Source organism: Scyliorhinus torazame, chromosome 1, assembly GCF_047496885.1.
Source record: "Scyliorhinus torazame isolate Kashiwa2021f chromosome 1, sScyTor2.1, whole genome shotgun sequence".
NCBI classification, from domain to species: Eukaryota; Metazoa; Chordata; class Chondrichthyes; order Carcharhiniformes; family Scyliorhinidae; genus Scyliorhinus; species Scyliorhinus torazame.
In genome coordinates this window covers 325961949-325978341 of record NC_092707.1, presented here as the reverse complement: position 1 = coordinate 325978341, position 16393 = coordinate 325961949, and the positions used below count along the sequence as shown (strand labels likewise).

At 49.5% G+C, this 16393-nt stretch overlaps 1 long non-coding RNA gene across 1 annotated transcript in view; it reads left to right on the top strand.

The window, feature by feature from the left end:
- The window catches only part of LOC140393731 (uncharacterized), a 149880-nt gene extending 135297 nt beyond the window's left edge, over nt 1-14583 (top strand). Inside the window, exons 3-4 of the long non-coding RNA XR_011935767.1 lie at nt 11432-11498; nt 13852-14583. This is a non-coding gene — a long non-coding RNA (uncharacterized lncRNA). The remainder of the gene's footprint in view (nt 1-11431; nt 11499-13851) is intronic.
- Nucleotides 14584-16393: the final 1810 nt, after the last annotated feature.

Here is a 16393-nt window from a genome sequence, read left to right as displayed (position 1 = left end):
GCAGCGCTGCCGGGGGTGCTTGGCCTGCCTGCAAAAATAGCAGCGGGGCCCCCCGGGATTGCCTGGTAGTCCCGCAGCACAAGTTTGTGGGGGGATGGAGGATGCATCGGAGTCGGCCGCGGGGGGGTTTCACGCTGCCCAAGGAGCCGCCGCGTGGTCGGGTACATAAGCGCGGGCGTTTCGGGAGGCCACATCCAGGGAGCTAGCAAGGGCCCGTGCCTCCTTGAGGCCTAGTGTCTCTTTTTCCAGCAGCCGCTGGCGGATTTGGGAGGACAGCATACCTGCAACGATTGCGTCTCGGATCAAAAGTTCTGTGTGGTCGCTGGCTGAAACCTGTGGGCAGCCACAGTTCCTCCCTAACACCAGGGGCGCACGGTAGAATTCCTCCAGCAATTCCCTGGGGATTTGTCGCCTCATCGCTAGCAGATGTCAGGGGTAGACCTGGTTTACTGGGCGAATATAGTGTCCTTTCAGCAGGGTCATTGCGGCCTCAAAATCGTCCACATCCTCGATGGGGGTGTAGATCTCTGGGTTCACCCTCGAGTGGAGAAATTGCAGTTTCTGGTCCACAGTAGGTGCAGTCGTGGCTGTCCTCAGGTACCCTTTGAAGCACGCCAGCCAGTGTTTGATGGTTGCCGCTGAGTTTGCCGCATGGAGGCTGAGTTGCAGACACTCCGGCTTGATTCGGAGCTCCATTCTTTAAAATCTAGTCCAATAAATTGATGCTTGATCAATAACTCCAGAAGTGAGATTGGGTGACAATTGAAGGCTTTATTGGACTAGATGTTTCCCCCAGCAGCGCAGGTACAGAATGCAGCTGCTAGGGAGACACAGGCTCTTATACTCCGCCTTACTGGGCGGAACCAGCAGGCAGGCTTCACCAATGATATTGCTGTCCCAGGTACCTCCCACACCAATGGTCTTACAGCATCAACCTGGGTACCGTAATACCCCTAATACCGACTACCACACGCCTCATCAACTGCTTCATCAAAGTTATCATATGAGTAGCGTTGGCAGAGACACAACTCCTCTGTGAGGCTGACGACCCCTTCAGGGCACTATGTGACCGTAGGCGTAGCCCAAATTGGCCAGCACACAGCCCAGGTTAATCCTGCCCAAACGCCGGCCACGCTAGTGTCTGATTTGCTGGGGTCGGAATTCGCGTTCAGAACCTGACAAGCTGGAGCAGCTTTTAAGCGCTCCACTCAGCACAGACTGTCATTCCTGCCGAGAAGATGGCTGCAAAAGGAGCAGCTCCAAGGTTCCTGGAGCCTGGGATTGACTGAATGCTGGACGCCATTCTTCCCCAGGTGGGGAGACTCAAGCTCGCCATTCTAGACAAAGCCAGGGATGAGGTGGCAGAGGCTGAATGTTGCCAGCCTCACCAGGCAGACTGGTACTCAGTGCCGTAAGAAGATGAACAAACTCCTTCGAGCAGCTTGGGTGAGTAACAGAATGCCCCTCGCATTACTCCTGTCCCTCTGACCACACATCTGCCTCCAATCTCCGATAAAACCCCATCCATCATCTCACTATATCCTTTGTGTGTCCCCAAGGATAAAGTGGCCCATGATCGCCAGGAGCACCAGAGGAATGGGTCCACATGCCCCTCTGGGGAAAGGGCCCTGCAAATTTCAGGGGAGGATGAGGAGAGGGCAATGGCAGCAATGGAGTTCAGCATACTCCAAATAAGTGAGAGTCCAGTGCAATGCAGATGTCCCTATAGCAAGTGAGTCACCTCTCTCCCAAAGGCCAGTCCTTCCCAAGGTCTCACCCCATGGGTGGGATTCACCATTGGCTGATGCCGGAATCGGGAAACCCGATTGGGCAGAGAATCAGTTTTGACGCTGAAATGGGGGCGGGCGGCAGTTTTATGCCAAATCGCAATTCTCCGGAGCCTCGACAGCGGCGTCTATGCATTCCACTCTGCAGGTACAGTAAACACCCGGGTCGGGATTCTCCGACCCCCCGCCGGCTCGGAGAATCCCCGGGGCGGTGTGTGAATCCCGCCCCGCTGCTCCGACGCCGGCTGCCGTACTCTCCAGCACCGGTCGGGGGCCGTTGGCAGCCCCCCCCCCCCCACCCCCCCGCAATTCTCCGCGCCCCGATGGGCCGAGCTGCCGTCGGTGTTTCTGGTGTGAATTGGACATGGTCCCACACGACGGGACCTGGCTGATTGGCCGGCTGGTGTGGTTCTCGGGGGGAGAGGGGGGTGCCAGTGGATCCGGCCCCGGGGGGGGGGGGGGGGGGCCCGTACGGTGGCCTGGCCCGCGATCAGGGCCCACTGATCTGCGGGCGGGCCAGTGCCGTGGGGGCACTTCTTCCTTCTGCGCCGGACACTGTCGGGCTCCACCATGGCCGGCGCGGTGAAGACACTCCCCTGCGCATGCGCTAGAATATGCCGGCCGGTCTGCGCATGCATGGAACCACGCCGGCGGTTCTGCGCATGCGCTAACTCGTGCCGGCCTTTTGGTGCCGGTTGGCGCGGCGCCAACCCCTTCGGCGCCAGCCTAGCCCCCGGCAGTGTGGAGGATTTCGCAACTTCCTGTCGGCCCGACGCCGGAGTTGTCCGCGCCGCTTTTTACGCCGGTGTCGGGCCATCGCGGAGATTCGGGAGAATCCCGCGCCTAATATCAATAGTGGGCCTGACCCGGTATCCTCCGGGGCCTCCACGATTCTCCGCCTCCAATGGGCGAATTTCAGGCAGCAAGGTTCACTTGTGCTTCTAAAAATCATGGGCTGGATTCTCCGATTCTGGGGCTTTGTCCAAAATGGCCAAAATGGCCATTGATTCCCCGTTTTGCTGGGGACCAGCAGGACGGCAACTTAGAGCACGCGACTCTAGCTGCCGATAAGCCCTGGAGAATTGCCGGGTCCGGCCTGCGAAATAGTCCCCCCTTCAACTGGCACGTGCCAAGCCAGTGACGCCCACATCTCGTGAAGAAATTTTTTAAAAAATTCTACTCTTCCATGGCCCTCCCAATCTTCTAACTGTTACTGTCCAGTCAGCGGGTATACATCGTGGACCTTTGGAGGGAGAAGGGAAGTTGTGGTAGTAGGAAGGACTGGAAGGAAGGGATGAGAGGCTCAGGGGGAAGTTGGGTGTTATGTGTGTGGCCTGGAGGAGGGTGGGGGAGGGGGTGGGTGGTTGAAGTAGCTGCGGGGCGGGGTGGGGTGGGAAGAGGTGGGTCAGAGCAGCTGAGCTGCCACTGTCCAGGTCTCATAGTTGCCAAATGTGGAGATGATGAGGTTGTCCCATGTGTGGCGGCCCTGGATCACATGTTGGGCAGCCTGCCGTGTCAGCTCTGACTCCCCATATGGGTCTTCCAGGGAACCAATCCTCGTCCTCCTTGTCAGATGAGGCCTGCCATTCTTCCTCCTTCTCCAGTATGTCAGCCCACTGTTGCACAATGTTATGAAGTACGCAGCAGGCCGCCACCATGCTCGAGATCCTCTGGGAGCTATATTGGAGACCCCTGCCAGAACGGTCTAGTCATCGGGTACACATCTTGAGGACGCCATTGCACCACTCCTGATTGCTGCATGGACGTCGTTGTAGTGGTTCTCTGCCTTGGTCTAGTGCCTGCGCACAGGTGTCATTAGCCATGACCCAGTGGGTAACCCTTGTTGAGGGGAACAAGCTGAGTCCACGCACTTGCCATCAAGTTGTTCTCTGCTACTCTGAGGTCACAATTTGCTTACCATCTTGCTCCCCTCAATGGCAATGGTGCCTGGATCACGCTTGTAAATACCTGCACCAAACATGCCCAAGTGACTCCCAGCTGAGAGGCCGGAGAATCAAAGGGAGATGGAGATTCAAGCTTCCGGACTGTTAATTACAATCTATGTTTTTTTCAAAAAATGTGTTCATGGGATATGGGCGATGCTGGCCGCCCATCCCTAACTGCCCTTTAACTGAGGGCATTTAAGTGTCAGCTACATTGCTGTGAGTCTGGACCAGGTAAGGACGGCAGATTTCCTTCCCTAAAGGACACCAGTGAACCAGGTGGGTTTTTAAGCCAACGGTTGTCATTAGAATTTTAATTTCAAATGTTATTGTATTCAAATTTCACCATTTGTCGTGGTGTATTTTGATCCCAGGTGCCCAGACATTACCCGTGTCCAGTGACAACACCACTACGTCACCACTTTCTAGCATGAAGACAGCTACAAGATATTTTTTCAAAGCCAAGTCACTGACTCTCAAACTGAATGTGAAATTCTGCCATGTGATCATTACTCTTCCCCAGAGAATCCTTTACCATAAGATCATGGTGCGATGGGAATGTCATAATACGAATAATCCCAAGGCGCAGGTTCACAGTCAAAGCCCACGACAACAGCTGATGGAATTTAAATTCCATTGATTAATAAAGGATTTGGAATTGAAAGCTTGTCTCAGTAATGGTAACTATGAAACCATCATCAATTAAAACCCAGCTGATTGACAAATGTCTTTTAGGGAAGGAAAACTACCATCCTTACTCTGGCCTACATGTGATTCCAGGCTCACAACAATGTGGTTGACTTTTAACTGCTCTCAAGGGCAATTAGGGATGGGCAAAAGATTCTGCCCTTGCTAGTGCCACCCACAACCCATGAAAGAATAAAAATAAGTCATGTTTAATTACACATGACCAGATCCAAAGTATCCTGCTCCCATGATAGTTCCACAAAAATCCCACTAGCAGTTTTACATACTGATATAGAACAAAAACAAAGAAAATTACAGCACAGGAACAGGCCCTACGGCTCTCCCAGCCTGCGCCGATATGACTCAACAATTAGGACAGATGTCCTTTGAAGTCTCCCTTCGATATGTTTGGGATGTCCTGTTGAGCTCTAAATCGAACAAATTAATAAGGGAACTGCAGAAATTTAAAAATCGGGCCATTTCCCACAGCTGAGTCTACAAGTGGACCCCATATCTGTTAGGTGAGAGGTTGTATGGCTCCTTTCGCCCAATGTACTGCCCGCTTAAAAGACTCCAAATTGGGTTGATGTTTCATGCCCTGGGAGCCCCCTCATCTGGAGCGACCACTTCTGACACTGGTGGACTTGTTTGGGATGGGTGAAGATATTGTTTAGAAATAAAGTTCCCCAGAAACTAGATGCTGAAGATGGTAGTCTGGATCCCAGCCTTGTTCCTAAGGTTTATGCTGCAATCCGTATTGTCTTTCATCAAGATAATACTTAAAAACTGAAATTGAAACTCAGACCACAGATATAACAGGAAAAAAAATCAGGCTGGTTTTGGGGGCGTTTAGCGGGCTGTTCTCAGCACCGGGAATGACCCCTCTATTAAATGGGACTCTGTTTCTTTTTCGGGCCTTGGCGAAGAAAGCCCCGATGAGGCTGCACTTACATCCATTTCCATTTTCTCGACCCCCAACCGTCATGTGGCGCATCACACGCTGTAGAAGGGGGTCGGCCGCAGTCTTTCGGCGAATACGGGTCAAACTGGAGTCGCCAGCTGGCAGATTTGCCGATGTGAAAGCCACCTGCGCCTCGACCTGACATACGAACCCCTCCACATCTGGCGGCGTGCTCACTGCTCTGGATAGGGCATCCGCAACGATGAGTTCCTTCCCTGGGGTGTAGACCAGTTGGAAGTCGTACCTCCTGAGTTTAAGTAGGGAGCACTGAAGGCGAGGGGTCATCTCGTTCAGGTCCTTGTTTATTATGCTGACCAGGGGGCGGTGGTCAGTTCCGACAGTGAACCGGGGAAGACCATATACATAATCATGGAATTTGTCCAAACCGGTTAGCAAGCCCAGGCACTCCTTTTCGATCTGCGCGTAGCGCTGCTCTGTGGGGGTCATGGCTTGCGATGCATAGGCAACTGGGGCCCATGATGCCGTGTCATCCCGCTGCAGGAGCACTGCTCCAATGCCGGATTGGCTGGCATCAGTCGAGATTTTGGTGGCACGAGACGTGTCAAAGAACAGCAACCGGTGCAGTGGTGAGCTTGAGTTTGAGCTCCTCCCATTCCAGCTGGTGTGTGTGTTGCCACTGGAACTCTGTGGACTTTTTGACGAGGTGGCGCAGAGCCGTCGTGTGGGAGGCAAGGTTGGGAATGAACTTCCCCAGGAAGTTGACCATGCCAAGGAAGCGTAGCACTGCTTTCTTGTCGGCCGGCTGTGGCATGGCTGTCGGCCGGCTGTGGCATGGCTGTGATGGCTCTCACCTTTTCTGCATCCTGACGGACCACTGACCGGGAGATATGGTCCTCCAGGAACTTCAACTCGGTCTGGCCAAAGGAACACTTGGCTCGGTTGAGGCGCAGGCCATTTTCCCGTATGCGGGCAAAAACGTGTTGGAGACGATATATGTGCTCCTGTTGTGTTGTGGACCAGATGATGACGTCGTCCACATATACGCGCAACCCTTCGATGCCTTCCATCATCTGCTCCAGGATCCTATGAAAGACCTCGGATGCCGAGATGATGCCAAATGGCATCCGGTTGTAGCAGAACCTGCCGAAAGGGGTGTTGAAGGTGCATAGCTTTTGGCTGGAGGGATCGAGTTGGATCTGCCAAAACCCCTTAGAAGCATCCAGTTTCGTAAATATTTTCGCCCTGGCCATTTCACTGGTGATCTCCTCCCGTTTGGGTATGGGATAATGTTCCCTCATGATATTATTATTGAGGTCTTTGGGGTCAATACAGATGCGGAGCTCGCTGGAGGGCTTCTTGACACACACCATGGAGCTGACCCACGGCGTGGGCTCCGTGACCCTGGATAGGACCCCTTGGTCCTGGAGATCCTGCAGCTGCTGCTTGAGGCGGTCTTTAAGTGGCGCAGGAACGCTGCAAGGTGCGTGAATGACCGGGATGGCGTCCGGTTTGAGGCGAATTCGGTAGGTGTATGGCAGTGTTCCCATGCCCTCGAATGCCTCCTGGTTGTGGGCGAGGAGCAATTGGAGCTGTGCGTTGAACTTTGCATCCGGGAAGTCAGATGTGCCATCTGGAGAGAGAGAGAGTGGATTCGTTGCACAAGGTGGAGAGCCTTGCATGCCTGTGCGCCCAGCAGGGTGTCCTTCGATGAGCCGACTATCTCGAACGAGAGTGTGGCCGTGTGTGTGTTGTGTGTCACCTGGAGCTGGCAGGATCCCATAGCCGGGATAACGTTTCCGTTGTCGTCGACCATCCTGCACCGGGACGGCCGGATTGGTGGTCTGACCTTCATGGCGTAGAAGGCTGACCATGCTATGAGGTTGGCGGAGGCGCCGGTGTCCAGGCGGAAAGTGATCGGCGATCGGTTGACCGTCAGGGTGGCACACCATTCATCACCCGGATTGATTGTGTTGACCCGGTTCCCATCAATGACCGCAACCCGGAAGGTGTCTTGGTCATCTGTGTCATCGGTTTGGATGTCGTAATGTGGAGGCTGAATGGTCCGCACGTTCCTGCGAGGTTGTCGGAGATGCGGAAGATCAACAGGTTGAGCCGCTCGACAGTAAGCAGCGTAGTGGCCCACCTTGCCACAGCATAGGCATTGTTGGGTTTTTGCGGGACATTGCCCTTTTAAATGTGCAGCTCCACAGTTGCCGCACGTTGTGACGTCATGGCGTTCGTTACGCCACTGCGTATGCGCAGTTCGGTCTTGCGTCGAGTGCGCCTGCGCATCACGTCCCTCAGTGTTGCTGTAGGTTTTGGTGCGCACAAGCGCGGGAGGCCTCGGAAAACGCGCGAAACGGCCGCCCTCGTCCGGGCTGCGGGAAACTCGATCGCCTGGACCCGTTCGGCCTTGTGGGGCACCTGGCTCGCCGATCCGGTCGTGTAGGACCCCCTCCGCGCCGATTCGGTCGCCTGAAATTGGGCATAGCGGCCAGTCGCGTTCTCGTGCAGGACACAGGCTTCAACTGCAGATGCTAAGGTCAGGCCTTTTATTTTTAGAAGCTGCAGGCGTAGGCTGCCGGAGGCAACCCCAAAAACGATCTGGTCCCGGATCATGGACTCTGAGGTGGTGTCGTAACCGCAGGACTTCGCGAGTATGCGGAGATGCGTCAGGAAGGACTGAAAGAGCTCATCCTTACCTTGCAGGCGCTGCTGGAAGACATACCTCTCAAAGTTCTCGTTGACCTCAATGTTGAAGTGTTGGTCGAGCTTGAGGAGGACCGTGTCATATTTAGATTTGTCCTCACCTTCCGCGAACACCAGGGAGTTGTAAACATGGATGGCATGCTGACCTGCGGTGGTGAGGAAGATGGCGATCTTCCTTTTGTCCGAGGCGCCCTGTTTTTCGTTGTCTCCCATAAAGAGTCGAAGCGCTGCTTGAACAGCGTCCAATTTATGCCAAGGTTCCCAGCGACTTGCAACGGCTGCAGTGTGTTGACGGTGTCCATGGCGCAGGATGGCAGATTTGTGGGTAGGTTTTGATTCACTTCTGATACCATGAAGTGTTGGGTGCCCTGAGATACAGACAAACCAACACGGTTGCGATTGGTACAACGCAGTTTTATTCCTTTAAGCTATTTATATAACAAACTTGGTACTCAGCACGTGGTGACTGTGTGAGTGTCTGGCTTTGAGGTCCTTGCCCTGTGCCATCTCCTGATGGACTGCCCAGGAAGTGTTGTGTTTCTTGTTTTGTACTGTGTATGCTCTTGTCTGTGATTGGCTGTCGTGTTATGTGTGCTAATTGGTCCGTTGCTCTGTCTATCATTATGTATGTGTGTATGTGCTGTGTTGTTCACTTGACACCCCCCCTCCTCCCCGTGCCTCAACTTGCTGACTAGGGGGTTGTAGAACATTCCTCACTCCACCTCATAAGGGCACGGCACCCCTGGGCCTAATCCTTGCTCTGGGCAGTTGGGCGCCTTGACACTGCCAGTGTGGCACCATGGATGTGCCCTTGCCAGCCTGGTAGTGTCACATGGGCACCATGGCAGTGCCACTGGGTGGCAGTGCCAAATTGCTCAGGTAGCATAAGGGGTGCCAGGGCACCACCCTGCCCAGAGCCCAACCACCCGGATGCCTCCAATCACCTTGGAACCCCGCTAAATGCCATCACGCCTGGTCCACATTTGTGGAAGCCAGTGCTAAACGGCGGGGTCTCCAGGCATGGGCATTCAATCTCGCTCCTTGGGAGTCTCCGGCCAAGATATATTTAAGTGAAGCTAACTGCTCACTCAAATATGCACATCTGCATTCCAAACAGTGAGAGCGAGAATCCAGATTGCGACATCACGCGAGATCTCCTTAATTCTCGCGAGGCATCCCAAGCATTTTAAATCTCACAAGAGGTCTCTCGTGAGATGGAAATGTCTCGATGCGCTAATCCTTTTATAAATCACTCGCACATAAATTCTTTGGTTTCCTCATGATGGGCCAATTGGTCCATGGGCCACGTTGCTTCCATGTTGCATGGTTCAAATTAAATTCATTAATCTGTTGAAGGAATATTTATCTCAGACCATTGAAATATTCTCTTCAAATCAGTAGAACTGGAAGAAAGACAATCTCACGTCCCATTCATGTTATGCTTTACTAGTTTTGCTTTCATTAAAACAGGAATACTTTCAAAAGCTGTCTTTAAATATTTAATTTGTGCCATTCAGCATCTAATTACTTTATCACTGGATAAACCATGACATCATGTTTACCTGTGAAGATGAACAGCTCCACAGGACACTTTCCATTTGTTTGATTGAGCACAAGGATTCCCTTCTGTGCCTTCTATGGGATTAGGTTGTGCATCGCTGTAGCTTGGCAGCAACTGACAAAACAATGAAAGGGATTTGAAAACTATTGCCTTTCTTGGTCATTCTCACAATTTGTGCTTTTAAATATTTTTTACATTTCCTTTCCCATTGTGCTGAACATAATGCTGCACATCATGTTAAAACAACTTAGTGATCCCAAACCTCTCTTCTGGAACAGTGGTTTCTAGCAATTGTCTTACTCATGGTAGATTAGGTAGTGAACGATACAAAAATTAAGCAGATCAATTACTCTCCACAATGTAGATTTGCCTGCTGTTTTGGCACAGGTGTAAGTAAGTGCAGGAAAGAAAATATCCAGTACCTCAGGAATGGTCCTTTTTTATTCATTCAAGGGTTGCGGCTTCACTGGCTAGGCTAGTATTTATTGTCCATCCCTAATTTCCCTTGAGAAGGTGGTGAGCAACCTTCTTGAACTGCGGAATCCCCGAGGTATAGATATGCTTAGGAAAGGAGTTCCAGGATTTTAACCCAGCAACAGCGAAGAAACAGCCGTATATTTCCAAGTCAGGATGATGAGTGACTTGGGGGGTAAATTCAAGGTGGCGGTGTTTCCCAGGTATCTGCCACTCTTGCCATTCTAGATGGACGTGGTCGTGGGTTTGGAAGGTGCTGTTGAAGAAGTCTTGGTGAGTTCCTACGGTACATCTTGTAGATGGTACACACTGTTGCCACTGTGCGTTGGTGGTAGAGGGAGTGAATGTTTGTGGATGGGGTGCCAATGAACAACAAAGAACAAAGAAATGTACAGCACAGGAACAGGCCCTTCGACCCTCCAAGCCCGTGCCGACCATGCTGCCCGACTAAACTACACTCTTCTACACTTCCTGGGTCCGTATCCTTCTATTCCCATCCTATTCATGTATTTGTCAAGATGCCCCTTAAATGTCACTACCGTCCCTGCTTCCACCACCTCCTCCGGTAGCGAGTTCCAGGCACCCACTACCCTCTGCGTAAAAAACTTGCCTCGTACATCTACTCTAAACCTTGCCCCTCTCACCTTAAACCTATGCCCCCTAGTAATTGACCCCTCTACCCTGGGGAAAAGCCTCTGACTATCCACTCTGTCTATGCCCCTCATAATTTTGTATACCTCTATCAGGTCTCCCCTCAACCTCCTTCGTTCCAGTGAGAACAAACCGAGTTTATTCAACCGCTCCTCATAGCTAATGCCCTCCATACCAGGCAACATTCTGGTAAATCTCTTCTGCACCCTCTCTAAAGTGTGCTGCTTTGTCCTGGATGGTGCCAAGCTTCTTGAGTGTTATTGGAGCTGCGCTGATCCAGGCAAGTGGAGAGAATTCCATCACACTCCTGACTTGTGCCTTGTTAATGGTGTCATGATATGCAGGCACACACACACACACACTCATAATGATATACAGACAAGCAGCTAATGGACACAGAGAACAGGACACGACCAATAAGCAGGCAGGACACTCAGGGCTGGGATCTGACTATAAAAGACACAAGGCACTCACACTCTGCCTCTTTCCACTGATGAACATCTAGAGACTCAGTCAAGGGTGTTGTTACAATCTCACACCTCCACCACGTGGCTAAGAGCTAGTCTGGTTCAGTCAGACAGAGTAGCCACACTTAAGTTAGCAGAGAGTCGAACTCACAGAGAACTGTGCTAACTGTGCTATTAGTTCAATAAACCTGATTGAACTAACTTATCTTTCTGATCTAACCTGCATCCAGTTGCAGCCAGTGTCAGACCAGTGTACCTAACACGACAGATGGTGGGCAGGCTTTGGGCAGTCAGGAGGTGAGTTACCCAGCATGAGTTAATTATTTTCAATGAAACCAGATTCAAGTAATGTGAAAAATGGACATTCCATTTTTTTTATTCTTGCCTGTCCAGCATGCTATCGCTGCATATTTTCCATCCTGTACACGCACAGCATCATGGTGACATACTTATTACCAAGTTGCTAATGTATGCCTCTGGCAACCAATTCAAAAGTGGTATATATGGAGATCTCATAACATCAGCCCACTCAGTCACCATTCATACATCTCTTGGAAAGAATTTAAAGACAGTGGAGGAAGAATAAGCAATTGTCACTTGTGGTATGTCATTCTTGGGAAGTCTGCAACCATACATCAAGTCCACATTACTATTTGAGATACAAGGCTGGTGCCAGTACAGAATTGGAGGGTATTCCACAGACAGGAGAAGGGATGTGAGCAGGTTACTTTGCATTTGCTATGCCTCTGATTCTCTAATATACTGTTTGGAAGAAAAGAGTGCTGGCATCAGACCCTGAGAAGTTCACTGGAAATACCAATGCCAAATACTCATTGCATAATCCAGCTTACTATTGGTCATAATCTAACTCATGCATCACCCAGCATTACTCATGGTGAATCAAAGCCTAAGTTCCAACAGCAACCGAATTTTCTATATCCAATGTGCCCTGTAACAGGATTCCTCTCTCTTACTCTTCTCACCACTCAGCAGACCATGTACTGTGTGAATATATATGTTCAAGGGGTGTGGGCATTGCAGGCAAGGCCAGCATTTAATGCCCACCCATATTTTCCCTGGAGAATGTGGTGGAGAGCACCATCCTGAACTGTGACAGTCTGTGTATGAAATGAAATGAAAATCGCTTATTGTCACAAGTAGGCTTCAATTAAGTTACTGTGAAAAGCCCCTAGTCGCCACATTCCGGCACCTGTTCAGGGAGGCTGTTACGTGAATTGAACCGTGCTGCTGGCCTGCCTTGGTCTGCTTTCAAAGCCAGCGATTTAGCCCTGTGCTAGGTGCACCCACTGTGCTGTTAGGTAAGAAGTTCCAGGATTTTAGGATTTTGAGCCAATGATGCTGAAGGAGCAGCAATATGTTTCCAAGGCAGAATGGTGTGTGACTTTGAGGGAAATTTGCAAATGTTTGGTGTTTCTATGTACCTGCTGCCCTTGTTATTCTAAGTGGTGGCAATCACAGATTTAGAGGTGTTGTTGAAGAAGCCTTGATGAGCTCCATCATGTCAGTGATACACACAGCAGCCATGTTCACTGGTGATGGAGGGAGTGAATGTTTTAGGCCTCTCCATCTCTCTCTGTCCTCTCTGTTTCAACAGGATCTTTCTCCATCCCCTCCAACAGGATATCTTCCATTTCTCATCACACAGTTAATGATTTATATCCTTATCTTTGGTCAGCATGAATCTACAAGCAGAATAGAATCACAGAATCCGGACAGTGCAGAAGGAGGCCATTTGGCTCATCAAGTCTGTACTGACCCTACGAAAGACCACCCTACTTGGGTGCAATTCCTCACCCTATTTAGCCCAGGATATAACCCTGTTTTGATGGCAGTTCAAGTGGAGGTGTTGCTGCATGAGGAGTTAAATCAAATTTATTCTGAACCAACTTGAACAGTAGAAAGATTTAAAGGAAGCAGCAGATTTGGTTAGTTTACACCCCTTAAGATGTAATGCTTATTTCAAACAACTATGATTAGCACTGTTGCTTCACAGCTCCAGGGTCCCAGGTTCGATTCCCAGCTTGGGTCACTGCTTGTACAGAGTCTGCATATTCTCCCCGTGTCTTCATGGGTTTTCTCCGGATGCTCCGGTTTCCTTCCACAGTCCAAAGATGTGCAGGTTAGGTGGATTGGCCATGCTAAAATTGCCCTTAGTGTCCAAACGAAAAGGTTAGGTGGGGTTACTGGGTTATGGGGATAGGGTGGAATTATGGGCTTAACTGCAGTGCTCTTTCCAAGGGCCGGTACAGACTCGATGGGCCGAATGGCCTCTTTCTGCAATGTAAATTCTATGATTCTATGATTCTAACTGTCTCATAACTCTCAACGTTCTTATTGTTGTGGTTTTAGAATGATACAAATGCCCCAAACACTCATAAGTGATTGTGAAAACACAATGGTTATTTAAACATGCAAACATATATACATGGATGGAAAGCTTGAAGACATCATCAGCAGGGCTGTGTGTGCTGTATTTGTTCACAGGCCAAAGTGGTACTGACTGGATCTCATGACACACTTCCCTTCTGGTGATGTTATTCTTCTATCTCTTAAACACATACTACAGCAGTTAATAGAGGCATTATTAGTTTGGATCAGGTTACTACACTTTGTATTTTTTTCTTAATAGTTATCTTGGACTTAGCTTTGAATAACTTGGCCATCCAAGGGGCAAAGATGCAGATGTCCAAAGAATTGAAGGGAGCTTCATGACAAGAGAAGAGGTGTGAGCAGATTGTTTGCCCTCGGGGATTGTATAGAAATTTCTCATGACTATATTTTGGCTCATTCGTTATAAGGCAGCCTTTTACTTTGAGGTGTCAACTGTGGATCAGTTGGGAGCACACCCAACTTGAAGGCAGAAGGTTGTGGATTCGGGGCAGCACGGTGGCACAGTGGTTAGCATTGCTGCCTCACAGCGCCGAGGTCCCAGGTTCGATCCCGGCTCTGGGACACTGTCTGTGTGGAGTTTGCACATTCTCCCCGTGTTTGCGTGGGTTTCATCCCACAACCCAAAGATGAGCAGGGGAGGTGGATTGGCCACCCTAAATTGCCCCTTAATTGGAAAAAAATCAATTGGGTGCTCTAAATTTTAAAAAAAAGGTTGTGGATTCAAGTCCACTCCAGAGACCTGAGCACAAAATCAAAGTTGACATGCCTGTGCAGTACAGAGGGAGTGCTCCATTGTCCAAATTGCCATCTCTCCAATGAACTATGAAATGAAGGGCTAGTCTGCCTTCTCAGGTGGTTGTAAAAGATTCCATGGTGCAATTTGAAGGAGTTTCCTTGGAATATTAACCAACATATCTTCCTCTAACAACATCAATAAAACATATAATCTGGTTATTATTATATTGCCTTCTATGGGAGCTTGCTGTACTCTAATTGCTGCTGCATTTCCTGTACCATAACAGTAACTACGTATCAAAGTGCTTTTGGATATCTTGAAATGCTGTGAAAATTTTCAAATAAATGCAAGACTTTCATTTGGTCGTAGGATAAACTCTTTATTAGACATTAGCTTATGCTACAATGTAATTACACAGTAAACAAATCTGCAAATAGAGGACATGAGGCATTGAAGATTTCTAGTAGTTATGGTTAGTTTAGAAGTTAACTAGCCTTTGGTTTGTGTTTGTATTCATTCAGAAGGATGTGGACTTGGCAGATTAAGTCAGCATTTATTGTCCATTCTTTATTGACTTTGAGATACAGCTGAGTTGCTTGCCATTTCAAAGGACGCTGAATAACCAACAACATTTGTGCATACAGGCCACAGTGGGTAAGGATGGTAGATTTTCTTAAAGCATATCAGTGAACCAGACATCCGAGCATGCCTCCTTGCCTTTTCCCATGATTGATGCCCCTCAAGCTATATAACCATTTGTTTCGCTCCAATAGATAACACAGGAAGCAGGTTAATTTGAACAGCAGTAATTTTTCCTCTTACCAACTGTCTCCAAACAGAAAGGAGTTTTCATTTGTTTCCCTCTTTATGTACGGTGGCATATTCCCCAGCTCCTCGGTTTTGGTGCGATCTAGTGTTCTATTAATAACCTCACAGCATGCACTCAAAATGAGGCAGGAGGGTTAAAATATTGCCTCCTTGCATTCATACAGTAAAAGAGGAATAGAGAAAATAATGATTTACAGTGCGGAGATCACAGAGAAAAAAATATAGGCCAGAATTCTCCGACCATTCGCTGGCAGCAGGATTCTCTGGTCCAACTGGCAGCGCACAGTTGGGTTTTCCGGTGGTGTGGCATCACTTCAATGAGAATTCCCATTTACAGTGGCAGGAACAGAGAATCCCACCGCCAGCAAACAGCGTGCCATCGCCCGCTGTCCAGTAACACATGGCTGGAAGGCCCATGAATCCCACCTGTTGTTTGATGTGGGTTCCAGAACCCAGAATCAATGAGGTATTCCTTCATGGAGGTCAGTTGGTTGGTATACAAAGCTGTACAATTCACTTTTCGAGTGGTGTTGACTTCACATGGTGGAATAGGCATGCAGAGACGGATCAGCCTCGTAGGCAATGGATTCCAGTAAAAGCAATGGTAATGGGGCAAAGTGTTAAAACAGAGCCAGAGCACCTGGTCAGTGAGGCTCTGAGTCAGACTTTGCAGTTCAACAAGGCAATATCACTGGTTCCACAAGTCAGGAACCATCTTTCATAAATCCCACATTTCCACCTTGTCTTTGACAAGGGACATGTATTTATCATCTGGGTCCCAACGATTGTCTCAACAATTAAGAATTGAAAGGAAGTTTGCAGTGTCCTTTTTCTTAGCAGGTGAGCAGACTCCTGTCGGCCAGCCTGGGTTCTGAAATGTAGATAGTTGACTGCTGAATAGTTCTCTTTGAATTTGGTCTGTGCAGCTCACAGGGTCATTAGTGGCTTTTCAGGGATAACAAGGTGTGACCTTCTGCAATATTGCCAGATTGCTTCTTTCGTTCGGGGTCACTGACAGATATAGATTCTGCCATTTTAGGTCTTTGTTCAGTCTGAACTTATTGGAGATAGTTGTGAGTATATCTCTGTGTATTTTTTAAAAATAAATTTAGACCCAATTCATTTTTTTCCAATTAAGGGGCAATTTAGCGAGGCCAATCCACCTACCCTGCACATCTTTGGGTTGTGGGGGTGAAACCCACACAGACACGGGGAG